The sequence below is a fragment of the Sphaerodactylus townsendi genome, linkage group LG09, assembly GCF_021028975.2.
Source record: "Sphaerodactylus townsendi isolate TG3544 linkage group LG09, MPM_Stown_v2.3, whole genome shotgun sequence".
In the NCBI taxonomy this organism is placed as follows: Eukaryota; Metazoa; Chordata; class Lepidosauria; order Squamata; family Sphaerodactylidae; genus Sphaerodactylus; species Sphaerodactylus townsendi.
Window position 1 is genome coordinate 56,210,928 of NC_059433.1, and position 16,045 is coordinate 56,226,972.

A 16,045-nucleotide genomic window follows, 5' to 3' on the forward strand; every position below is an offset into this window, starting at 1 on the left:
ATACAATTTAAGGCTAGCATTAATAACAGATGTTAGCTGGCTTTTGATAGCATGGTAAGAATAACACTTTAATACCTTATAAGTGGGAACTTTTACAAGATAAAGCATTAGGTGTAGGCAGGGTGAGGAAAAGATGGTCAGTTTTGAACAGCATAAAAGCAGACACAACTAGATCCAAAACACAACATGAGGCAGTAGTTTGTTGCAATTGTGAAAAAGCAACCTTATGCGGAAATAAAGGCCAGGAAATGAAAACAGAGAAGTGTAGTATGTCAAGCCCAGTCTGTGCACCCCATGTGGAACTGCTTCTGTGGTTTTCTCTTCTGAGTAGAACTACTCCATCACAGGCTGCCCCTTAAGGAAGCCTCTCTGACTTTCAGGAACAGCTTTTCAAAGCACTCGTTTGAAGCAGCGGGTTTCCATATGAAGTAGATGCTTTGGATGCAATGGTACAAATAGGATAATTCAGATCCCCAGCTGGTGGTATCTTAAGATGTTTCTAGTATTCTGTGAGAAGAGTTTTCAAAAGAAAAAATGTACTTCACTAGAGTACACATGTAAGTGGGAGAAAGAATTATGCTGTAAGTCATTTTGGCTCCCTGTTGGGCACAAAAGCAAGGTAAAATAATCTAAATAAATGGAAAGGGGGCTGGTTCTGAGAGTGGCTTGCCTAAGCATACTTAGGGTCAGCACACTCTTAACAGGCCCCTGGCTATCCAAAAATTATAACCTGTCAATAGATGGGTCCCACAAGAACTTGTAGGGAGCATCTCATTTCAGCTTTCCCAACTACTTCAACTGCAATTCCCATGGTAGTTCCCATAGAATCTCCACCTTTCATCCTTCCATCTTCCATTCAGTTAGCCAACCTACCTCTATCTGCCAATCTTCCCTCTCCCTGGAAGCCTCTACTAAGGAATCCCATAACCAGTTGCACAATGCTGGCCATCAGGTCAGACCCAGTTGCACAGTGGGAACCCACAAAGACTTGTGGGAGGGGCCTCATTGTCCCCTGTATCTCTCCCCCACACTATTTCTACTTCTGACAACTATATTTTCATATTTCCTTGCTATCTTTTTTCCCTTCCTCTCACTCACCAACTTACCTTTTCTCTGCCCATCTTCAACTATATTTATTATTTATTTCATTTATACTCCACCTTTCGCCACAATGGGGACCTAAAGTTTCTCACTTCATTACTCTCTCTTCCATTTTATCCTCCCAACAACCTTGTGAGGTAAATCAGGCTGAGAATATGTAATTGGGCAAAGGTGAGCTTCCTTGGCAGAGTGAGCTTCATTGGCAGAGGGGTGAATAAAACTGGGTCACTCAGTCCTAGTCTAAACCTTTAACCACTGCACCAAACTGGCGGGGGGGGGGGGTGTTACCATTAAACAGTAGCAAGCAGCTGGCCTGAGTGAGTCCTACAAGACATATGCATCTAGGCGCACAGTGGTTACTGCTGGGCTTGGCTTTGATGAAGCCTCCCTTGATGGCCCAAACAATCCTGGAAGGGGGCCTACCTCCTACCCCTGCCTTTTATGGTGGGTGGGGGAAAGCACCCCAAGGTTTCAAGGCTAACAATACTATTGTGGTTGTCATTAGAGCTTCAGGTGTTGCTTCTATTTTTTCAAGCTTGCAGATTTTTATCCAAACCAAGTTTTAGGTTTATAGAAAGAACTGACTTGTCTGTTCATGGCTCCAGTCCTTAGAATTAAACGCTTACAGATTTGGCCATGTAGAAATTTGATATATTATTTTTTCCAGGATTAAATGCCTTGAATGAGCTGATGATGTCATTAGAAGTTCTGGGGAGTAGGGGTGGGGGTATAGGTTTTTAAGTTACTTGTACCCTTCTTGATTTATGTCAAGTCACAACTGACTTATGGCAACCCCTGTAAGGGGCTCACAAAGTGAGGTAGAAGCAGAGGTGGTTTGCCATTGACTTCCTCTGCACCCTTTACCTTAGTGGTCTCCACCCAATTACTAACCCTCCTTAGCTTCCAAGATCAGACATTCTATTTACTATTCTGCTTTTCCTCCGCTTCCTGATGTAAATTTCCTCTATTTTCTGAATGAAGGTAGAAGCCAAGATGCTCTACTGAAACAGGAAAGTTACAGGTTAGCTTGGCCAATATGTTTGAGGTGGTTGAGCATTATATAATTTATAATTGCATTGTGTAGCTTTCTGGCCCTTGTGGTGCACTAGGCGTCCCAAGAGAGGGCCAGGCCATTTTGTTCATTCATGTCCTGTTTTGGAATATCATCTGTATTCCAAAAAGGCTCTAAAAAAGAAGCCCTCCCTCCCCTTTCCAGTAAAGACTCAAATATTCTGGAACGAGGGCACTGCAGTTTACAGAGTGAATTGTGCCTGTACTGTTTTCATGTTTTCCTTTTCAGTACTGAATTTTATACATTTGATCCTCTGCTCATTCCATGTGTCAATTTTATCAATATAGCTCAAGTGTGCAGAAGAAGGCTATTTTTGAACTTCTGTACTCAACAAGAGTTTTTCATTAGCATTGCAGCTTAATACATGCAAAACTGAATCGAATCACCCATCTGCGAAAATGTCATTGTTTTAAAGGGCAGCTTTTCGGACCTAGGAGTGAACGCTATTGAAGTCAATGGGCTTACTTCCGAGTAAACCACGGTTCTGACTGGGGCGTCGATTTTCCTGCAACTCTTAAGAAATCAATACAGATACAGCTACCAAACTATTCATTTTTAACCTCCCACGTCTTCGGTTGCTGGCGCAGGCTGGCGATTGGCTCCTAACCAACCCCATTACACCTCCCCCCCCCCAAAAAAAAAATAATAAAGGAGGAAGCGGAGAAAGGCACCAGCTTCTTCCACCGCGTCTGCTCCGTTACACCGAATCAAGCCTATTGTGTGTGAGAAGCATCCCTGCCCCGCCCCCTTCCCCATTTCGGTGTGGACCAAACCATGAAAGCTTAACGGGGGCGCGTGGAATAAAAACGAGCGCCAAAGCTGGTTACAAGGCGCTGGATTGCGCAGTTAAAGGCCGAAGCGCGGCGACCGCTTCATTGGCTTCTGGGTCTCTCTTGAGGGGCACCTCTAGGGAAGGCCCGTCCCGCGGGAGGAAGACGCCGGTTCTTTGCCTCCCCTGCATGTTGGCTGTGCAGTGGGAAGGACGGAGCGGGGCGCCGCTAGCGGCTGCGGGAGCCGCGGCAGTTCGGCCGTGGGAGAGTTTCATTCAATGCGCGGACGAAGCCCTTGGGAGCGCACGGCTTGGGGATCCGCGCATCTGGCTCCTCGGCTCCTCTTTGCAACAGCGATCCGCCTCCTTTTCCCTCTGCGGCGATCTGGCTTCTTGCCCAGGCTTTGCAATGTGAGAATGGAGACACGGCAAAGGACAGCAGGGCAGGTAAGAGAAGGAGCCCGAGAGCGTGGCCGCGCAGCCGTCGACTGGCTCCAGACGGCGGCGGGGGCGGAAGGAGGGCGCTGGTCGCTCGTCTGGCCCCAGGCAGCTCCAGCTCCGCTGTCCGGGCTAGCGACCGGCAGCCCTCACTCCCTGGCCACAGGCATGGGGAGGGGAGCGCTTGGGCTTTGTGTTGGGGACCCTTCCCACCTGGCCTGTGCCTGCCTCCTCCCCGAGAGAAGATGGAGCTCTGCTATTGGGGGAGGCATTTGGGATAGCGGGACGAGAAGCAGGAGAGGAAGTTTTTCTCCTAAGTTTGATCAGGAAACGGAAAGCTGGTTTTGTGCTGCCCGGGGGAGGGGAGACAGGGGTCATCGTGTTTTGTGGGTTGCTGGCAGACCTGGACGATCCGAGGGACCTGGGGAGATTACAGAGGGAGGGGGGGGGGCGAGCCCTGGACGGCGACAGCGATTTGCTCCATGTCGAGGTGGGGTTTGCTCTGTCTGGTAGTCATGATCCTTCTGAATCGAAGAGACTGTTGACTAGAAGCTTCCCAGGACCTACGACTACAGTCGGAGTAGCGCTTAGAAATAACAAAGCCGTACCGAGGAAGGTACATGCGAAGAGATGGCCCTGCGTTCTCTTCCCTGAAAACAAATGCCTCCAAGTGCCACTGTAGAATAATACGTCTATTTTCTAAGGACTGCCTTTCAAAAGGTATATTTATTGGAAAGGTTTACATAGAGAACTCTCTTTTGGCATTTTAATGCTTTTGCTTTTTGTATTTCAAAACATTTTAATATTCTGTAAAAACTGTTTTAAAGTACAAAGACCTAGAGTTGGCAAGGGTCCATAAGTGAATTGAAGAGCAAGTAGAAGCTGTTTTAATATCTAAAACATCCCTGACAGATGCTGGCCCAAATTCTTGTGATCCACTGTTCGTGTGTGGAATCCCTTGTGATGACACCATTAACTCATTGTTTCGCTCCCATGCATGAGTAGGTGTAATGTAATTAAGAATGCGAGACCTCCACTTAGGGAAATATTCTAATTGCACAAAAATCTCACCGCTGGACTGACCCCCTAACTGACCTTAGTTGAGAGAAATTCTGTTTAAATAGGTATAATAACATTGCCCTACTTTAAATAATATTTTCAACATTTGGAGAAAAACACGATATATTCTTGTTTCTGACTTTGGGCTCAGTGGTTCAGAAACGAATGGGCCTGAAACAGGTTGTAGAAAAAAGACTTTCATGTATAGCCACATTGTGTGCTGAAGGCTGCTTACCAGGTATGTCAGCTTTATCACGTGGAACCTTAGTGTTTACCCTGTGCTCTGGAGAGCTCTGGGGTACTCTGGATAAGATCAACAGGAGCAGACAACCTTTGTACAGAAGATGGCTTATTCCTTCCACTTATTGTTCTGTGATGCACAGCCATAGGGGAATGTTTAGAGTATTCTAGGCTAGAGGTCTTCAGTCCTCATGCCCTGATTCTCAGGTGGGTTGCAAATGTCTGTAGAGCTGTTTTTTTCCCCTGCTGCTTTGGAAGAGACCTGACCTTGGTGTGCTTTTGTATAGAGCAAGGGATGCAACCCCTCCTTCATCTTCTTGCTTACCTGCTGAGAGAACAGCCGAGTGGCAAGGCAGATTCCCTTGGGCGTGGAAACCTTTGCTTTCAGCTCAGGCAGGTTCAGAGATCCTCTCCTGACAGAATTCTCCTTAGCCTTTTCTGTCTTCCCTTGACCTGACCATCCCTTGGCCCTCAGCATGTCATGCAGCTTCAGTGCAAACTCCTCTCTCTATTGGTGAGGTCATAACTGGGGTTTCTCATCTGATGTCAGATGCTTGTCAGTTTGTTGGGTCCCTGTGCTGCTGTCGTAAAACAGACGATGTAATCCACATTGACTCCTCATTGGGGGAAAAGGTGAGATATAATTAAAGTAAACAAATAAGATAGCAGTGCAGTAATGCTGCCTTCCAGGTTTAGAAATGTTATAGATTTATATTCTAGGCTGCTCTTTCAGTTCACACAGAATTTTGTTTTGCTTCATTTATAACCTGCATACAGACTTAGAAAACAATGCAAACTGATGATATAAGATCCAGCATCCTGATCAGCACCTGCATTTGTATAGTGTGGTTTTCCCAACATGCTCAGGTTCTTCAATGTGCTTATTTTCTGTAGCAGGAATTCTTGGAAGTTAACGTGGCAAGAGTTTTGTGAAGGAATTGTTTTAGGACAGATTCTCCATGACCATGCTCTTGTCCCAATACAGAAGCATTTGTCATTGTTCTCTATATATGCAGTTTGTAATGCTTGAATTGGCTTCTTGTTTTTTCTGTTGATGATAATGGCAACAACAGTGCACTGGTGTTTTTTTTTTTTTCAATTTCTCATTAGGAAATTACATGATGTAGGGCAGAGACCTTGACATTAATATCCATTTTGTTATGTTTAGGGTTATGGGTAGCAAAATGTTGATGCAATACCGAGTCAGCATAAAATATCACTTCAGGTTACTCATACCTGACTAACAAGAGGTTGTTTGAAAGGTGTTCTTTCATGTGTCCAAAGATGGGACTTCAATGACTGCACCTTCAGGACAGCTGAAATAACTATTTAAAACTGGCAAAGGAGCAAATGTTTGCACAGATATTATGTCTGCAGAGTGGCCCAGAAATATGACTTAGCCCTGAAGATTCACCCATTGAGTCAAGAGTTTGCATATTTATGCTTTGATTTTTGTGATGTACCTGTATTCTCTTACGATGATGAATGGATAAATGCAAGGCTCTTTACTGGGGGCCGGGCTTCTGTCCTGTCTCAAATCTGGTTTCCATCTGTCACAAAATTACATGAAGCTAGGGTTGTATAATGCCAGCTTTTTCAAGAGGCTGCGAACTGTTCAGATTTCAAAGGCAAGCATTTTTCTTGGGGTGACAGTGGGGGCCGGGATGGAGGACCTTATGTGGACAAAATAATACATATATATTATTTCTGCATATTCCACATCTGTTTAAAAGATATTTATTTATTTATTTATTTATTTATTTATTTATTTATTTATTTATTTATTTATTTATTTATTTATTTATTTATTTATTTATTTATATTTTAGATTTATAGGCCGCCTCTTCCCCGGAGGGGAATGGCAGTATAGTCAATTGATTGCTTCTTGTCAGCAATAAAATATTCCTTGGATGCAAGAATGCCCTTCCAGAGATAGTAGCTCACCTTTTTGATGAGAAATACAGTAGGCTGTGCAGGTTTCCCAAGTACCCTCACCATTTGTTCAAACATCAAGGACCATACAATTTCATAGTGGATGTTAAGTCCATAATAAAGTAGGCCAGAAAACCCAGTTTCCAAAACCATGTGAAGTGTATTCCCAGTAGGCAGAATAGAACTGGGAAATTTGCAGAATGATATCATCAAAAGCTAGAAATATACATAAGACTTGCTGAGAAGCTGGCATTCATATAGTTGCATTTAAAATAAGCAATGACAAAGGATTCATTGTCTCAGTATTATCGAGGAAGGGTAAGCATTGATGCAGTTAAAAGCTGACGGTCTTCAAAGTAGCATGTATTTCATATTCCCTTTGTTTGATTCCTTCTAAATTTGTGAATAAAACCTAGCCAAGGCTAAGCATATCAATCTGAGGTGAACATGTCTTCTTCCCAGTTCATCCTGACCTTCAGCTCCTTTGCTTTCATGACCTTCACACCTTTGTTTCTTCATGTTTAAACAATAGACTCCTAAGATCATGGGCCTGCCTTGGGCTTCAAAATGCTGGTTCTTTCTTTTCTTTTTTTTAAAGATAAGCTGTTCTCTTCAGCATTGTTCACTTAATTCAGATTTGCACTGCGCACATCAAGGTTGCAATCTACATACACTAGGGAGTAAACTCCATTAATTCCAGGGGGACTAACTCATGAGTAAAAATGTCTAGGATTGTGCTGTAATGGTTGGATCAAGTGGTGATTTTAACTGATGGTACTGGAACCTTTCTTCTCTCTCTACTTCTGCAACCTGGGGACAGGGGTGGGCTCCTTGTGGCCACTGGCAGGGTCTGGGTGTGGGGTAGGGTTGCCAAATCCCAGTTGGGTAATCCTTGGAGATTTGAGGTTGGAGCCTAGGGAGGTTGGAAATCTCATGGGATACAATGCCACCCTCTGAAGCATCTGCATTCTCCTGGGGAACTGATCTCTGTAGTATGTAAAGGAGGTTAAAGAGACTGAGTTGAAATACACACTAAAAACAGTTTGAAGTAGCAATGGTTTGCAGTCAGCTGGAGCAACAGCTGCCATGTCTACAGAGGTTGTAATGAAAAAGGCTATGACCCACACATAAGTAATGATAGGATTACAGTGTTGGTCTTACTGAGGGTCTCAAAGCCATAATTATGACGCCTTGAAGTACTTATTTACTCATACTACTTTGTCTTCTTCAGCTGCTTCAAAAACTCTTAGTCTTGCTCTTGTCCCACTGAATTTTAGATTTTTGCACTTGCGGGTTTGTCTTGGTATAGATGGAATCCCATATATTAAAAGCAAAATAAAAAAAGTAAATTTTTAGTCACAAAATGTGTTATGTTATTCAGAGAATAATCATATTAAATATGTTAATGAAGTCTGTTATCCTAACTAATGGAATATATAGGAATATTTGCAGGCATAAAGCAGGTGATAGGTCTAGTGACCCAGGGGTAGGGAACCTGCGGCTCTCCAGATGTTCAGGAACTACAATTCCCATCAGCCTCTGTCAGCATGGCCAATTGGCCATGCTGGTAGGGGCTGATGGGAATTGTAGTTCCTGAACATCTGGAGAGCCGCAGGTTCCCTACCCCTGGTCTAGTCAGTTATTTTTAGTGAGGGGTACTATTTTTGAATTTGTACTAATAAGCAACTGAAGAGCATTGTCATGTATTGTAAATTGTGGCTGTTATATAAAGGTTAAATGGCTAGGGCAATGTCCTTTCAATGAGTTCATTAAGAATTTTCTGAATGTATCTGATGGCTTAGTCTCTCCTTTTTTGGATTGTTCAGTGTTCAAAAAAAGCAGTGTTTGCACAAGGAAGATAACTGTGGCAGAAAACAACTGTTCCTGGTATTTAAAAATAAATAACAATTATACAAATTTTTAAAATAAGTTGTGGATAAGTGATGGATTTCTTGCTGCTAAAATTGCATGGTTTATTTGGACAACTGAAGTACAGTTACCTCTATTTATTAACTGCAACTTAAATATAGCATTGGTTTAGTAGGGTTTTTCTTTTTTTAGGCCCAGTGGTTCTTCTAGTTCTGTATTCAGGTTTGTTCTTGCGACAAACTCTGAAAAATCTTGATGAAATCCTCATTCTGGATTCTGACGCACCTTTGGGGATCAAGTCTGTAAGTTAGCAATATGCAGGTTCTTAAGCAGTTGAAGAATTCCCTCGAACCTGGTACGCTTGTGAGTCCTGACCCACCCTGGGAATCATGTCTGCAAGTTAGCATTACAAAAAAGGTGCTAAAATGATGCAGAAAAAGATGTGACCCAGTTGATGTTTGCTGATTATAATGTGGTTTGTGAATGAAGGAGGTTACAAAATCAAATAAATACTAAATCAAATACCTTCCAGGTATTCCTTATATTGCACTGATACACTGTGTAAATGACAGGTGTAGTAGCATACTGAGTATGACTCTCAGGGGAAAAAAGAAAAAGAAAACAGCATCCAGTCTTTGAAGTTGGGCTAATGAAGTATTGTTGTTCTGTTGTCCCCCCATATATATATATATATATATATCAGCGCGTGAATATGACTCTCAGGGGAAAAAAGAAAAAGAAAACAGCATCCAGTCTTTGAAGTTGGGCTAATGAAGTATTGTTGTTCTGTTGTCCCCCCATATATATATATATATATATATCAAGCAAGGTGAATACTTGATAATGCCTTCTGTTTTGTTACACTTTTAACACACTTTTCTTCAAAGGGTGAGGGAAAGTGTTTAAATGGATTTTCCAACCTATTTTATTACCATAAAAACCATTAGCGTTACATAGAGGCAGTGACTTGGCTTAAGTTCACCTCAGTGCACATCATACCTCAGAAAGTACTTGAACTGGGGCTTACATATTCAGAGCATAGTTTGGGACCAAGTTTGATCTACTGCTTTATATTCTGTTCTTAATCAATGCAAAAACTAGATATAGGAAGTAATTCTAAGCATGTTTCTTCAGAAGTTAATCCCATTTTATTAAGCAAGTCCCATTTTTATTATTTTATTAAATGGGGCTTACTCTGAGAAAAATCTTCTTGGGATTGCTCTGTAAGTTTAGAAAGAAAAGGAATTTTGTCCTCCAGATGTTTCAGCAATGGAAAAAGCTGGCCACGGCTGCATGTATATCTTTCATCCTGAATTATTTTCTTCCATCAGGGGTAAAGACTTTTGCTTTGTTTGGCATTCCCTCAATGACTCTCATTGGTCCTCCTTGTTTTTGTGTCTCTGGGTTTTTTGCTTAATTATTTTAAACATTTGAATATTTGTATTTTAATGTTTTAATGGGGACCTTAAGATGGAAAGCAAAGCAACATAAAAATGGTTTCAATAAAATAACTGTATTCAAAATAGTTCTGTCCCACCTTTCCACAGTACCCAAGGTGACTTACAAAATGTAAGTATACACAATTATAAAATTCATAAATTAAAGTATATCAGGTTAAAGCATTGTTGCTGCTAGCTGCTAGAGACATTCATTAGTTACTGCCTGTAATAGTCCTGTTCATATAATTCAGCTTCACAGTTTTTGTGGAACAAAGAATGTAGCAGCTTTCTGTGCCATTCAAAATTGTGGGCATGCCCACTGAAGAAGAATGGGCACTAGCTGGAGCTGAATCAGTGTCTCAGATAGGGAGGGGGGAAATCACAAATGCCTTAGTTGATAACCTTAGTTGACACACTTGCTCCTAAAGGGAAGGATGGTCTTGGTATGTGGGTTTTCCTTTCAAGCCATCCCTCCAGCTGATCAGAAATCTCGCTCACTCAGTTACTGTAATATAGTGATGATGTGATTCACTTTGTGAATCCAGCTTCTTAACCTTGCACACCTATAAGAAGCTTATCACCATTGTACACTTTTTAAAGGTGGGTGGGACAGAGGTGAGGTGGATGACATTCTCGCTGCTGAGCAACTGAGTGATTCACTTTTCCAGTTGTAGGCAACTAAATGTTACAAAATCCCATTCAATTAAAATGCAGTCCTTGTGAGGAGAAAAGAAACCTCATTTATATAACCATTTCCAGATGTGTTTTTAGCAATCTAATCTTTCATTCTCTTGCCTGGGCTTTAGCCAGCTCCATCTCCTTCATGCCTGCCTTTGGCCAGCCCATGGGAAATCAAGAAACAGAGCTAGTGTGGGAAAAGACAAATGCTGAAGAAATTTTACATTACTGTCATTCTGTTGAGGAAAAGGGGAAACATAGGTGAGAAGCACTAAAAAAAGAACTTTTAATGTTTGTTATGACTGACTGGCAGTCTTTATCACACTTCATGCCTAAATATCCTTGACTGCTTGTACAACTAGAAAACTGCAACAGTATTTAACTGTCAGAGGGAAAGTGGGGCATCATTGTTGTAATACTGCAAGGAGAAGAGATTTTGTATACATGTCTTAATAGAATCGCACAGTTGTGCCCTTGTCCAAATAGAGGTTCTTCCAGTTGTTAAAAGAGACATCTGTAAATTTCCCATTCCTGCTGCGAGCTGTACTGTTTGCTTGATCCTAGAGGCATTTTTGGAGGTGTGTGAGAGAAAGATGGGAAGAGGTGGGAAAGATCCATTGTGCTGGCAGAGCTGCTTCCACACTAGTGACTTCCCACATTTCAACCACCTATTCCTATTCCTACTCCTCCCCCACCCCACACACCTGATTTATTATAAAACTGTAAAAAAATGTTTTTGGGTCATGACAGTATCCACAGTGGCATTTTCTTTGTCTGAAGGGGAAAAGGTCATTGAAGGACTTCACTGAAGTGCTAGTCAATTGCTCTATTAATTTGTTGATGACCAGAAGAATCCAGTGCCCTGAAGAAGTTAGCATAACATAAAATAATTACATGCCTTTTAGGCAATAGGCAAGTAGTTAGTTAAAGGAGGAGGGTTTCTTAGGTGTTGTAAAGTTAGTCACATTTATATTTGTTTTTTTAGGGGTATGTTGATGGGGCTCCATGCATGTATTATCTTACTGGCCTGGTAGTAAGCTTGTTACTTACTGGTTTGTGACTTGATACACAGTTGAAACTTCAGTATCCATGGCTTCTGGAACACAGTGTGGCTTTTATTCTTGTTCATACAACACAGAATTGTTTTATGAATTACATGCCCATTTAAACAGTTCATGTGGCTTCATAGCTATCAGTGAGACAGTCTTTGAGAATAAGAACTTAAAAAACTCTGTGCAGCTGTTTTTGAGCATTTGGTCTATGAGATACTGGATTGTCTTTAGCATTCCAAGCTGTAGAATAAGTTCTAGAGGGAATTGATTGGGGGTTTTTTATGATGGAACTGAGCATTAAAGCTGTATAAATTTGTGTTCTAAACCAGGTAATTACAAACTGCAGTTCTGTGTATCATTTTAAAGCACATTGGGTTTTTGGCTTTTTACTCACAGGACAAAAACTATGCATATCCATTCAGCTAGATAATGGACATTGCAGTGTTGTGCAGCATTAATTTGCTTTTGGGCCGTGAAAGGAAGAGAGAGGCTGTTTAACCCTTCAACACCTGCTCTGTTTTTCTGCTCGAAGCACTGCTCCTCTTAGCTTTTTATAGCCAAGAGGCAGAGCTATAGTGTATTAGTTTTGGTGATCTTCTAAACTATAGTAAATGCAAACCATGGTTTGAAAATGTATTTAACCCATGAAGTCTGATTCTGGTTTATGGGGGGATTGAAAAGCATGGCTTAAATTCAGCTGTCTCTGCAATCCACATTTAAGCTTCATAGCTGGGTGGGAAGTCTAAATGGAAACCAAACTCTGTGCAAGCTCTGGTATGATTTAAAGCCACCGAATTCTGTTGTACAAAAAGGATGAGATAACTGCTCTTTGAAGCCTTTCCAAGTTCTTATTCTGTTTTTAACTGGCACAACACAGTTCTGATTTTGCCACATGAATTGTTTATAACGTATTGTTCCAACAAATGCTACATTTTCCTTGAATTCCTCAAGTTTCTTCCTCTGTTTGGTTCCAAAAATATTTTTCCTTCATTTTTCCTTCATTGCTTTTCTGAGCACTTTTACTGCATAATCACTCAACCTATTGGGATATTGTGAGGTTTTCGGGCTATATAACCATCTTCTAGTAGCATTTTCTCCTGATGTTTTGCTTGCATCTGTAACTGGCATCTTCAGAGGATAGTGGTAGTGATAGAGGTCTCTGTGCTGAGGGGAACAGAAGCAGTGTTTTGCAGGCCTGACAAAATTCACAGGTATAGGATGGGTGACACCTGACTCAACAACAATGCACATGACAGGGATCTGGGAGTCTTAGTAGACCACAGTGTGATTCGGCAGTCAAGAAAGCCAATGAGATTCTAAGACTGCATCAATAGGAATATGGTGTCTAGATGGGATGTACTAGTACCACTCTATTCTGCATGGGTCAGACATCACATGGAATACTGTGTCCAGCAGTGGCGTAACTAGGCAAACTGGAGCCCTGGGCAAAACCTGAGTTTGATGCTTTCCCAGGCGATGCCCAATGCAATCTATGGCAGCACCCCCCCTTGTAGCTAAGCAATTTTTCCAGTGGCGTATCTAGTAAATCAAACTGGAGCTTACTTGAAGCACCCATGGGCAGCCACCCTCCCTTACTGTGACCAAGCAATGATTTTTTACACCAGGTTGTTCTCAAAGTCACTCATCAAGCATTATAGAACTTGCCCCTAACTCACAAATCTGAATTCACAGCAATAAAGCCATGCCACACAGCTTAGAAATAAATGTTTTGAAAAACATTTTTCAAAATAATGCTTTCAAAATGTTTTATTACTGCTATGAAAACATTTTATGGTGTTGTATCCAGTCCCCCCGATTGAGGGAAACAGCATCACTTTCATTGTTTCAAAGTGATGCTATTTTGGGGTTGATTCTCCCCCACCCTGAAACAGCATGCACTTTCAATGTTTAAACTGGGGTCACTCAGATTCTCCCTTTAAATCCACCATGTATAGTGGAGGGATTTAAAAGGAAAATCTGGGGAAATTTGGGAAGTGCCTGGTGCTGTCAGGGTGCAATTCAGTTAAGCTAGCAGCACCAAACTTTCTTAGGGTAGTATTTAGGAGACTCTCCTAATGAGATTACCACCGGCAGGTTTTGCGTGAAGTTCTGGTTCAGAAGGATCCAAAGTTATGGACCCTCTAAAAGGTGTAGCTCCCCATCTTCTCGTTAGGCTCCCCATGTGGAAACAATGGATGATGGGGAATCTCTTGGGAGTCCATATGCTTTCTTGAACTCCTTTGGACCAAACTTCACAAAACCTGGGTTGTTATTTCAGTAAAGAGAACCTCTCCTGATGCATACCTCCTCAGGTTTTGGTGAAGTTTGGTTCTAGGGTGGGATCCAAAGTTATGGACTCCTGGGAAAAAGGTGTAGCCCCCATCTTCCTGTTATTAGCTCCCTATTGAAATACAATGGATGATGGGGCACCCCCTTTGGGAGTCCATAGCTTTGGACCCCCTGGACCAAACTTCACAAAACCTGGGTGTTATCAGTAAGAGGCTCTCCTGATGATACCTCCCAGGTTTGGTGAAGTTTGGTTCAGGGGATCCAAAGTTATGGACCCTAAAAGGTGTAGCCCCCATCTTCTGTTAGCTCCCATTGGAAACAATGGATGATGGGGCACCCACTTTGGGAGTCCATAGCTTTGGACCCCCTGGACCAAACTTCACAAAACCTGGGTTGTATCAGTAAGAGACTCTCCTGATGATACCTCCCAGGTTTGGTGAAGTTTGGTTCAGGGGGTCCAAAGTTATCGACCTTCAAAGGTGTAGCCTTATCTCCTATTAGCTCCCATTGGAAACAATGGGGGATGCCCCCCCCCCGGGAGTCCATAACTTTGGACTCCCAGAACCAAACCTCACCAAACCTGGGTGATAACATCAGGAGAGTCTCCCGAAACATCCCTGAAATTTTGGTGCTGCTAGCCTAAAAACTGCACCCTCTGCAGGCCAAAGAAAACACTGAAAATACAAAAAATCCCACAAACAAACCTGCAGTTTTTGCGCCTCCCACAGGGCTGCGCCCAGGGCAACTGCCCACTTTGCCCTATGGGACAAACGCCTCTGGTGTCCAGTTCTGGGCATCACAATTCAAGAAGGATAGTGACAAGGTGGAATGGGTTCTGAGGAAGGCAACCAAAATTGTAAAGGTCTGGATTCCATGCCCTGTGAGGAACGGCTTAGGGAGCTAGGTATGTTTAGTCTGGGTAAGAGAAGGTTAAGGGGTAACATGATAGCCTTGTTTAAATATTTGAAGAGATGTCATGTTGAAGCAGGAGCAAGCATGTTTTCTGTTGCTCTAAGACAAGAACAAGGGATAATGAATTGAAGATATAGGAAAAGAGATTTCACCTAAACACGAAGAACTTCCTGACTATAAGGGCTGTTCAACAATGGAATAAACTTCCTCAGGGTATGGTGGAGTCTCCTTTTTTGGAGTTTTTTAAGCAAGAGAGTGGATGACCATCTGTCAGGAGTGCTTTGATTGTGTATTCCTGCATGGCAGGGTGTTGGACTTGATGGTCCTTGAGGTCTCTTCCAACTCTATAATTCCACAATTCTAATTTGGCTGAAAAATGTGATTTTTTTTGTTGGGGATTGGACTACGTATTTCTGTTCCTTCAGGTGATGGTACTTGGCTGAGATGTTTTTCTTCCATGTTGTGCATCTACCTAGCCCTTATCCATGCCCTATGTAGTTACCCAACATCCCCTGCAGCCATTTTTCCCCCCACACTCTGTTTTCAAAAGGAATTTTAATTTTGTTTGTCTTTGTCATATTGAACTATTTATGTAATGTTGAGGCAAGCTAACATCATCACTTGGATCTAATTTGTCAATTTCATATAGAACTTGCAATCTTATCATCAAGGCAGAGATACAAACTAGCATGGATTGGATCACCTTTGTCTGTTTCGTATCGAACTACTGATATAAGGTAAGGGCAGACAGCTGTTTTGAAGCTGGGTCTGATTGAAAAGAGTACTAGGAGTAATTGCTGTTTGTAACTTGGGACTGCTGCAGTAATGATTATGCATTACTGTTCATCAGGTTTGTCCAAAAAATGTGGTTTGGTGTGTGTAGGAAATATTTAGATAACGGTGCCTGCTCCAGTATGGAGGCTGAGACATTTTTGAATTGCGGCTTCAAAATGCCACTGATCAGTAACACTGGACCACCTGCGCAAAAGGGAAAAAAGGGGAGGGAAGGTTGTTCTTCTGTGTCACAGATGGCATCCCACCACCATTATAAATAATATGCTTTCAGCAGTATGTGTGAACTAAATGCAACTGAATATATAAGGGAAAAACTGCCAGGGGAATGAAGGTGTGTGGAATGATTTTACAGAAAACGTTTCCAAGACACAAGGTCTAACCATTGGGAAAATATGTGATA

At 42.1% G+C, this 16,045-nt stretch overlaps 1 protein-coding gene across 3 annotated transcripts in view; it reads left to right on the forward strand.

Moving 5' to 3' along the window:
- The first annotated feature begins 2,946 nt into the window (after positions 1–2,946).
- FAM110B (family with sequence similarity 110 member B) overlaps positions 2,947–16,045 on the forward strand; it is a 69,750-nt gene continuing 56,651 nt past the window's right edge. Inside the window, exons 1-2 of one of the 3 annotated variants that reach the window (XR_007245465.1) lie at positions 2,947–3,389; positions 15,500–15,550. The gene's annotated coding sequence lies outside the window, so the exon portion shown is untranslated. Of the gene's footprint in view, positions 3,390–3,931; positions 4,101–15,499; positions 15,551–16,045 lie in introns of those variants that run through there. The other 2 variants (XM_048507879.1, XM_048507880.1) reach the window with 2 other exon arrangements.